This window comes from Amblyraja radiata, chromosome 21 (assembly GCF_010909765.2).
Source record: "Amblyraja radiata isolate CabotCenter1 chromosome 21, sAmbRad1.1.pri, whole genome shotgun sequence".
Classification (NCBI taxonomy): domain Eukaryota; kingdom Metazoa; phylum Chordata; class Chondrichthyes; order Rajiformes; family Rajidae; genus Amblyraja; species Amblyraja radiata.
The window spans coordinates 30773032-30784549 of NC_045976.1; the positions used below are offsets into that span (position 1 = coordinate 30773032).

The 11518-nt window shown below is 43.0% G+C and overlaps 1 long non-coding RNA gene across 1 annotated transcript; it reads left to right on the forward strand.

Moving 5' to 3' along the window:
- The first annotated feature begins 2437 nt into the window (after positions 1 to 2437).
- On the forward strand, positions 2438 to 6099 carry LOC116984943. Its single transcript, XR_004415183.1, has 3 exons — positions 2438 to 2542; positions 2852 to 2992; positions 5997 to 6099. It is a non-coding gene; the product is annotated as an uncharacterized LOC116984943 (long non-coding RNA).
- The last annotated feature ends 5419 nt before the right edge of the window (positions 6100 to 11518 follow it).

An 11518-nucleotide genomic window follows, 5' to 3' on the forward strand; every position in this document is an offset into this window, starting at 1 on the left:
CGCCAAACAGATAGAGGAGGCTCCGTTCCGAGCGATGAACATCGAGCAACCAGAAATCATCCACCACTGTGAGTCCCCATCACACCGCCAGTTACAGCCCCTTCCCCTCTGGGTTTTCCTCGCTGGCTCTTGCCACCCTCCACCGTGATATACCCCTCTCCCTAATGGCACTTCCCCCGTCTTTCCTCCGAGCTCTCTCAAACCCCTCCTCCGGCCCACACATACCCCTTGCCCCGCCCACACACACCCCTGCTCCCACAACCCCCCGCCCACACACTACTCCCCCCGGCACCACACCCCTCCCGCAAAATACCACCCACAACCCTCCCATGCCCCCACAGCCCTCCCCCCCACAACCCATCCACTCGCACCTCTCCTCCCACCCTCATACCCCCGCCCCACAACCCCCACCGCCCACACCCCCTCCTCCCCAACCCTCCTCCCCGCACAACCCCCCCACCCACACTCTCCTCTCCCTCCACAACCCACCCCGCCCACTCACCCCCCACCCTCCGCAACCCCCTTCCCACACACCCCTCTCCCCACACCACCCCCTGCCCACACACCCCTCTCCCCACACTCCTCTCCCCCACAACCCACCCTACCACAACCCCCTCACAAACCCTCCGCACCCCAATACCCCTCCCCCCCACAACCCACACCTCTCCCCGCCACAACTCCCCCTCCCCCACAACCTCCCCCCCCCCCTTCCCTCCCCCCCCCTTCCCTCCCCCTTTCCTGTCCTTCCCTCCCACACATGAAGAGGAGGGGGAGGGAATGCTGGGGGATGAGGGGAAATGAGCCGCACCTGCACAGTTAGGGGCTATGTGTGAGTGGAGGAATACTGCGTTGTGGGATCGGGTTGCGTGGGGGAACGGGTGAGTGGTAGAATATTGCGTTGGATAACGGGTTCCACTTGGCCTAGTAGATCTTAAATGACTCTCTATCTGTTATGAACAGTGGATTATTGTTTAAATTGCCAACCATTGCATCTCTCCTGTCTTACCTATGAACGTATTCTCCCAATCATCTGACCTATCAAAGCTGACCCGTGCCACATATCTTTGTAGCTTGATCACCCTAGTTGTAAGGCATTGGTCTTGATTTGAATAAGATCAGTAGTAATTTTAATATACAATTTCATCACATTATGACCAATTTACCCAAAAGGCCCATTATGCACAACATTATTAACGAACCCTTTCTCATTGCACAATACTGAAGCTTTTTTGGTTCCTCTAGATGATCTAGAAATCCTTCAGTTATGTACACAGTAAAGACATTCTGTACATATTGACTGTTAATTTGTTTTGCCCAATCTGTATAAAATCATAGTCCCTTCTGGTTATCCTATAACTCTTCCTAAATGTGCCACTAATTTCCTGATATGTACCCGAGACCACCAGACCACAGGTGTGTGACCACGGACGAATCCAACCAATGTCTTCCGCCCATTGCCGTTTCTCAGCTCCACCCAAACTGATGCTGAGTCTCCATTTTCTGAACTAAGATCCTTTCTTATCAGGGTCATCTCTCCTTTTTCATTTAGCCTCTCTCTATACCGAGCTTAACCCAATATTTAATTCCCAAACATGGTCACACCGCCAGCACAGGAGAATGACACCCATTGACTTGTGTTTTGTGGCACAAATATATCCGAGGAAGGTGGACTGAGGGAGGGGATCAGGGGGAGGAGAGATGGGGGAGGGGAGATGAGGACAGAAGATTGCACAAGAAATTATGCCTGTGATCACAGTGAGTGTGTCAGGGGGTGGTCAAAGTAATTTTAATTTCATGTAGTGTGAATATGCATCTGTGTGGCCAGTGAAAAACAGAGCCCTCTGCTTGATGTTGAATAGATGGACCTCAATGCACACTAACATGGTTCTCTCCAAGTGGCGGTGCTGGCAGACAGGATGGTGAAGAAGATGTTTGGCATTCTTATCCTTAGTTAAGATTAAGGAGTCAGTATTCATGTAACAGCTGTACAAGACGTTGGTGAAACTCCACCAGTTTACTGTGCGCAGTTCTGGTTTGCCGGACTACAGGAAGGATGTGGTTAATCTAGAGATGATGCAGCAAAGATTTGCATTGATGTTGCCAGGTCTGCTGGGCTTGAGTTATACGAGAAAGATTTTTCAATTCATGAGGGGCATTGATAGAAGGTATGGGGGGGGGTCAACAACTGGAGGGCATGTTATTCACAATGAAGTTGCCAGAGGAAGTGGTACAGGGTGGTACAATTACAATGTTTCAAGGGCACTTGGACAGGTACATGGATAATAAAGGTTGAGAGGATATGGGCCAAATGCAGTCAAATGGGACTCGCTCAGGAAGGCCTTAGGGTTGGTGAGTTAATTTAAACCCAAATTCTCTTCAACTGACAGTGACGGGCCATTCAACGACACTGGACCAGAATATGCAACAGAGTGAAACGCCCCAAGAAGACCAAAGTGAATGTGATGATAACTGGGTTTATTATCTTCCCTTAAAATCCTGTTTCCGTTTTTTCTGTGACAAAAGAACATGGACCAATGCTGAGGTAAGTCCCTAAAACCAGTGGTTACTTTGGGAAACCTGGGGAACACTGATCTCTGCTGGTTCAATCCCATGAACACAGCACAGCCTCTCGTTGGATTGCCTGCGATGAGTCCCTGTGTTCCAGGGTGCGCTTCACTGCAGCCGTGGGCTACGGTTTCCATCGCTCGGACCAGGTAATACAGTTCCCCAATTTCTGGCGTCACTTTGCATTATCTATTTGGATGATTTTTTTTGCTTGCTTACAAGACGATAAATTCACAGAATTTACACTAATTTACAGAAACCGAAAAATTATTTTGTTTGTTTAAAGGAATTCTGCAAACACCAACCTCATTCTGGACATCTGGCGTCTGTGTCCTCGGGTGAACACAACATCTTCATTAAGAAAATGATTGATGCAGCGAGCAAAGAGAGTCCATTAACTTGGATTGGACTAAACGACATATTGCGGGTAAAGTTAATGATAATGCGTTAATAATAATTTGTTGTCCTTCCCTGATCATCCTCTGCCCTTTTCAGACGGCAGGTTACAGTCAACACATTGATGGATCTCTGGTGTCACATCGTAGTTCAGAGATAGAGTTACACATGACGCCCTGCAGAGTAACAGGGTGCGGCAATGTAATGGTTAAGTTACTCTGTGATATCCCGGTGATCCAGGCACACGAGTTTGAATCCCATCCCAGATACCAGGGAATTTGGATCCAAGTAAATAAACTGCAATTGCCCTCGAGTAACAAGTTACCATCAGTAATGGGGACTGAAACTACCGTATTGTTGTAAAAAATCATTTGGTTCACTGTTGTTCTTCAGTGTTGGAAATCTGCCCTCCTTCTCCAGTCTGGCCTCACCACAACTCCAGAGATACATCAATGTGTTGACTCTAACCTGCCGTCTGAAATGGTCAGAGGATGATCAGAAAAGTACAATAAATAAAATGTTCATCTGTCTGTTTCTGTTCCAAATGAGCCCCCTCTCACCCTCCTTCATCTCACACCATCACTGGGACTTTCCTTTCCCCTCGTCAGCTCATGGAATCAGCATTATAACGGGGTCAATACTGTATGAATGTATAAATATAAAGTACACACTGACACAACACAAGAAAATGGGAGCAGCAGCAGGCCACTCGGCACCTCAAGCCAGCCCCGCCCTTAAATATATGATCATGCCTATTATCAGTGATCATTGTTATCAATACTTGGTGGAACTTCATGGAAGGGATGCTCCTGCGAGGAGCCACGTATAAGAATAGACCTAGTGGCCACTGAGAACAAAGATCCTGTGACCGCTGTGAATGAAGACCAATTGGATCATACAGAGCCACATGCGGAGACAAATCTGGTCCACCACTGCCAAGAAGGGCACGCTGGGCCACTGCCTGCATGGGGAAGCTCGCATACCCCGAAAATCAGAGAGTCGAGGAGGGAGCTGCAGCGACTATGACCACGAGCAGTGGGCTGGGAGGACAGTGACTGGGCACCTTCAAGGTCGGCTGCAGGAAGTGTCCCCGGGACTCAAAGGTGGTCGGGGGTGAGGACTGGGACATTGGGTCGCAGGCCTGCAGCAGTCTGGGATCTACCTGAACGTATCCAGCACCTCCGGCATGTGGACTGTACTTTGGACTTTGGAGTTTGTCTTTGGAAACGGCGCCAAAATATGGCGACTGTATATTTGTCGGTTGTGCAAAAGTATTTCACTGTGCTGTGCATAAGTGACAATAAAGAACCATTGAAACATAGAAAATAGGTGCAGGAGTAGGCCATTCGGCCCTTCGAGCCTGCACCGCCATTCAATAATATCATGGCTGATCATCCAACTCAGTATCCTGTACCTGCCTTCTCTCCATACCCCTGATCCCTTTAGCCACAAGGGCCACATCTAACTCCCTCTTAAATATAGCCAATAAACTGGCCTCAACTACCTTCTGTGGCAGCAAATTCCACAGATTCACCACTCCCTGTGTAAAAAATGTTTTTCTCATCTAGGTCCTAAAAGACTTCCCCCTTATCCTTAAACTGTAACCCCTTGTTCTGGACTTCCCCAACATCGGGAACAATCTTCCTGCATCTAGCCTGTCCAACCCCTTAAGAATTTTGTAAGTTTCTATAAGATCCCCCCTCAATCTTCTAAATTCTAGCTAGTACAAGTCAAGTCTATCCAGTCTTTCTTCATATGAAAGTCCTGCCATCCCAGAAATCAGTCTGGTGAACCTTCTCTGTACTCCCTTTATGGCAAGAATGTCTTTCCTCAGATTAGGAGACCAAAGCTGTACGCAATACTCCAGGTGTGGTCTCACCAAGACCCTGTACAACTGCAGTAGAACCTTCCTGCTCCTATACTCAAATCCTTTTGCTATGAATGCTAACATACCATTCGCTTTCTACACTGCCTGCTGCACCTGCATGCCTACTTTCAATGACTGGTGTACCATGACACCCAGGTCTCGTTGCATCTCCCCTTTTCCTAATCGGCCACCATTCAGATAATAGTCTACTTTCCTGTTGAACCATTATCCATTCAAAATCATGAAGGTACTTGGCCATGGTACTGGTACAGGTGATAGCAATGGCAAACTTTGTATGAGGCAATAGTTTCATAACTTCTTACAACAGAGAAGCCTGTTCAGCCCATCGAGTCCACGCCAGCTCCCCATACATTCCCATCAATCCCATCCATTCAGTCATTTCATTGTAACCTACTTCCTCTCACTCATTTGAAAACCGCACGGTCACAGGGAGAACGTGCGAACTGACACGGATAACACTGGAGGTCAGGATTGAATCCATGTCCCCAGACCTGTGAGGCAGCAGCATTACCCAGTACCCCACTCCACCACCATTGACTGAACCCATAAGAACCACAAATGATGGGCAAACGTCAGCTCAGGAATGATTGACTGGGCTACGGATAAATAGATGCAGACTCGTTTAAACAAAAAATTAGCCTTCTTCAAAAATATGATATTGGCTCAACCAAACGTAAATTGTTTTCTATTACTGTTCACACTTTACTTCTATGTGTCTGGGTGAGGCAAAAAAAAAAAATCAGTTGAGACTTTCTGTCATTTTCTCTAATCGGGATATTTTTGTTCCAAGGATTCTGTTACTTTCATCTTAGTTTTGTTTAATTTAGTTTAATTTAGTTTAGTTCATTATTGTCACGTGTACCAAGGTACAGTGAAAAAAATGTGTTGTGTGCTGTCTCATCAGCGGAAAGACAATACATGATTACAATCAAGACACACACAGTGTACAGATACAGGATAAAGGGAATACAATTTAGTGCAAGATAAAGTCCCGTGAAGTCCAATCAAAGATAAAGCTTAGTTTAAACTCCCATCCACTGCCCTACTTGTCCCGGCTGCTCGTATTCTGCTCTGGCTCTGGCTCAGGTACAGCTCCTCCCTGTACTGGTAAGTGGCAGCAGGAATGACCATTGATTTATACCCACAGGAAGGGACTTTCACATGGATTGATGGATCTACTCCTATTTATCGACACTGGCTTCAGGGTGAACCTAATAATTTGAGAGGCAACGAAGATTGTGTGGTCGTTAACTATAAACGTAAGTGTAACAGTGACAGAAATTTTATTTTGTTGGAAGTTAATTTCAGACACAGTATTGAACGGGAGGTAACCTCAACAGACCTGCTGTTACACAGATGGAGTGAACCAACCTCATGGGTCCTGTGCTCTTCAGAACTGGACTGACTGCCCAGCAGTGAGAGGAGGATATATGGGATGTAATGCAGGAGTCAGGGGAACAGACACCGAGTGTAACTGTGCAGGAGGAATGTACAAGGGGGTAACACTGGAGTTAGAGGAAGGTGCAATGTGACATGGCACTGTTGACCTTATTACCTCAATAGGTTATCAACTGATCAGTTGAAAAAGTACTCTAAACCATGGTTTAGTACAACTTAATCTTTGTTAACACTTGAGTTACTTAAGCATGCATGGAAACCACTGACCTCTAGTAACTTCTCATTACTTTACTATTCCAGCTTATCACTTCTCAAACTAAATCACAAAACACATGATGTACAAAGATGTTATCCGTATGGATGAATTGGCCAGATTCACTCTGTTGGTAGGAGGTAGTCTTCTCTGCGTTTCGACCCTTCTTGTGATGGGTGTTCCTGGTGTTGTCACTTCCAGGCTGCCCGTCTTTTAAACTATTTTCCTTTCCATCTTCCAATGGAAGCCTTTGTTCTAACCCAAGCCTCTCATGACTCTGGTCAATAATTTAAAGTTGTTACTGATCCATGAGCTGAATAAATAAATCACATCTTAGTTCCTTATCGGGCTAAGGAGCTCTTAATTACATTACCTGTTCATATTTCCTTCTCATCATGCAGTAATTTTGCAATAAGTCTGTCCCGGGCACTTTATCTAAAGGCCACACTGCATGGCCATGAAGTTATCTTCACCTATGGTCCTACCAGATGTCAAATTCATGACCGTTTTTACAGTGATTGCCCCATTCATCCTCCATGGCAGCTAAACACATATCCTGTTACCCTATCAGCCTAATTTTATTTGTGTTATTTTTACTATTGCTATTTGTTCGAACAACAGTTACTTCGGACAACAATTATTGTGATTTTATAGAAAGCTGCGCTTATCGTGTCGTATGCGTTAATCGTGTCAGCTTCCAATTCCTTACACCCGGTTTAACTCAATTATTGTTACACGTTACCGTTTGTGCGAAAACAGAAATACACAATTTGGTTCATTGATTCTTCACATGTTTCCTGGACAGCTTCATTCTGGACAGTTATCATTGCCAACTGGTACTTCATTTTCCACCGTCTTTGTTCTTCAACTGCTACGATGCAAAGCATGAATCCTGTTACATTTTTCCTGTGCATTTTACTGCAGGATATAGTCCTTCCCATCTTGGGTGCTAGGGAATGCTTCTGATTATGAACTTTAACCATTACACAATCCCCAGACTTATATTGTGACATGGCTATGATGCAACTTACCCTTGTGCTTCTCATATGTGTTCCCAATATTCCTTTTGAGACATCATATTAATTTTACAATATTCTACCCATTTGCCTCCCAATCAACTTTCTCTCGACCCGTCCATCCCAGTGGTGTTCTCATTACTCATCCATGATTACCTCATATGGGCTGAGGTCTGTTGTGGGGGTCAGGAGTCATTCACATATTTATTAGTACAAAAGTAGTGCTTATAGCAGCAGATTTTTATATCGTTCAAGAGATTACTCCCTCTAGTCACTTAGTGGACTACATGATTAAGGAGATTGTTGTTATACGCATGTGAGGCTTCCGGCAGAGACCTTCAGAGCTTTTTCACATAAATCTTCATAACACAGTCTTTTGATTAATAGATTATTTATTGTTGATGAAAAACAATGTATACATCCAACCTTCTTCCGACGTACACTATAATCTTCATCGAACTCCAGCTTATAGCTTTAAACGTTAGAAAACGCCTCGTGTCTCCGTTACTCTTTGCATGGTCAAAGGATATGCCTTCCCCATGCTGGTCCAAAAATAAACTAAAAACTAAGCTCCTGCACAAGAAATCTAGCTACAAACATGCCCTAGAATACGTCATAAATCCCACCCACAAAAAAATGGGCAGTTTAAAATTTAAAGATACATGCCATAATTAATGACACACAAAATAAGCCAAATGGCCATTACATACCGACCCCTAATTGTTCAGAGTATATAACGAGGAAATTATTAATAAACATCAAAAAAGTAGCCATGAAGGCTTAACATATATCAAAAGCAAAAAATCAGGGAATTGAACCCTGTGGCTCCCCGTTGGGGAATTGAACCCCGGTCTCCTGCGTGACAGGCGGGGATACTAACCACTACACTAATGATGAAAAATAGCATGCACTATATATCTGCAATCAGAATTCTTCATCGACTCTTCCATCTTCACTTTCGCCTTCTAGAAGCAAGCATAACTTGATTAATGATTTTATTAAAACACTGTTTTTAGTTGAATTTTGTACCGTGCGCACCAAACTCTTAAAATCAGGCATGATACCCAGTATATAGTCCAAAGATTTGATAGTATAAAACGTCTTTCTCCATGTCCGATCAACTCATGGATGTGTTGTAACAACAATGTTGAAGTGTGAAAATCCTTCGAGAGAATAACAGGATTTTTAGCAATAAAGTTCACCATTAGGGTTGATTTAATTTCCGGATCATTAACCGAGATTTCAAATCCCAGCTCGAGCGTTGGCCATTCTCTGTCTGGCTTACCCATCCAATTCGGGTTTTTGTAGCATATTGTCCATCACCTTGGCTCCTAACAATCTGTATAGGTGACAATGCTTTCAAAACATTCGTTCTGATAAGTAGTTCAACACTAGAATTTATTTCAGGTATCTTGACATCCTTCAGGTAAGGCCATTGTTTCAAGTCTTCATGTCTTGGTATTTTTGATGACCAACAGGCATAGTTCCATGTGTAAACACTTCAGATATTGGTATAACATTTTCTTCATCCAGACTGGATATCTCCATACTTGTAATGTAATGACTCCTGCTCTCTTTAGCTTTGATCATGGTACGTAATCAAATCTTAGCCTCTTCCTCCTGTGATGTTCAGCCTTCTCGTCAGGTTTTCTGTGCAAAAGGTAGTCAAACTTCCGTGATCCATAAAAGCATATGTTTGTAACACTATTCGTCTTGCTATTCCTTACCTGTACTGGTAAGATAGAAAAAATACAAGCTTCAACCCCGGCCCCAATATGAGTAGTTACTTGAGGCAAGGTGATAGCTCTCACTAGTAGCTGGCTTCTCCTCTTCCATTTGCTCTGGTTCATCCTCTTCTATTTCCTCAGGTAGTTCTTCATTTATTTGTTCCAGTTCTTCCTCTTCCCAATGCTCTGGTGTGTTCTTTTCTGTATGAAGTGCTTCAGGATGATATTGCTTGCACTTTTAACAAATTATAGTAGGTATGTTGCAAAGCCTACCTGAAGCGTCGCTGAAAATCTGTCGCTGCGGGTGTGCGCGATTTTGGCGCCGTTTAGAGGGGGGCGGGTTTAAAACGCGATTTTCTCTAGGCTGTTCAAATCGAAGATGTTCAGCCTAGTTAATTATTAACGAAAAATCGCTGAAAGACCCCGTCGCAAAAGCTATTATTAGTTTTAAAGGCCTCGTATAATAGTTATAGTAGTTTAAAAATCAATCTCTAAACCCGCGACCACCAGCAACGGCAGGGTCTCATAAAGCAAATAACTGAAGGTATGTAGCTTATTTTTACATTAAAAAGGGCTTCTAAAGATCCCTTTATACAAAGTTTAATATTGCGAGTAGCTCATTTTGGGCCCATTATATCCCGCAGTATTTTTCTCGGCATTTGGGGGCACAAATCTACCGCAATGTGAACGTTCTAAACCAGCGCGTTCACAGGATCCCACTAGAAAGCTGATTTAAAATGGACTTTAATTTACAGCAATTGAACACTAAATTCCTTCCATTTGGTCTATAAATTAATGTAAATGAGATTTAAAAATCATGTTTTATTGTGAATTATTTGTGAATATTATTTGGACATTTAGGCTATTAAAAAATGTTAATCATTTATTAAGAAATGGATAGATGTTTAGATCTAGTAATTGAAGTCTGAAATTAGCTACAATTAGGTAACTAACTAATTATATGATTTAATTTCAGGTCATCCAAGTAAGATTATTTTATATTTGTTTCAGAATGCTTCAATCTATGATAACTGACAATTACATTCAGTTCTCTTAATTTTTAAGAAAGTTATGGGCTTTTGACTGTTCACGATCACAGCTTTTTTGTTATGTCCATAGAAAATCAATAGGGAACAAGATGCTCATTTCCCAGTATGAAAATGGCCATAACTTTTTAAATACTTGAGATATGAAAGTGAATTAGGTGTCAAATTAAACTTATTTTTATGCTTTATCTGATGGGATAAATTGCAGACTTGATTTTTAAAATCTCAAAATTTTGTAACATTGCTAATTATAGGACTCTTACAGTCTCTCACCATATGTCCTTTTTTCAAACATCCAAAACAGATTCTCTTCTCTTTCAAGAAATCCATCTTTTCTTCATATTCTTTCATCTTGAATCTTCTTCACCATGTTATGGTGTTACCAACTTCATCACATAACAAATAAAATACTAATTGCTTGTTAGTAGATACATTTCCTTTAATTCCATCTGTCGTTTCCACAGGTATGGTTGTGGTAGCAAAACTACTTCTCATACGTTCTGATATTTCTTCAGTTTTAATAAAGTTAGAACCTTTGTTAGTTGCAATTGATTTATGATCTTCAATAGTCCCGTGGTGTGGCTCTAACATGTACCGTACTTCCTTGTCCAAGAAATCCACCAGGTCTGGTAGCCTGGCTACTTGCTTCCTCTCATCCATTATTTCACCTGCTTCATCTCTCCACTTTTCTCTCAGTCTTCTGGGCAACTTGCTAGTGATGACTCTAGTATTACTTGCAAGATTCATTTCCTCCATGTGGCCATGATTTCTCATCGAGCTGCAACAACCTCTCTGAAATATTGCATAATCACTCAATGCCTCCCCATCTTCTGGCTTGATTTCTTTCTAAGCATGGGCCTTCTCCATGGATGCGTTCGCAATTCTCTGTTCATTACCAAAGCATTCTTTAAGTAAACTTCTTGCCTCTTTTATAGCCTTGGCTGTCAGGCTCATTTTGACAACTTTCTAGAAGTACCTGACCACTTCCACGTGTACTTCACCAGAAATCGGAAGCACTTCTTTTCATCCATAACCTTAGTTTCTAATACTTCTTCTAATGCCCTTACAAAAGCTTCATACTGCAAAGGATTTCCATCATATGTAGGAATTTCTGCTGGTGGTAGAATGAGAGAGGTATTTTGTCGAGCTATGATCTGATTGAATTCAGCTTGCCTATCCGCCAATGCCAATAATCCATCCTGATAATCTTGGCTTGGCTCAAACGAACG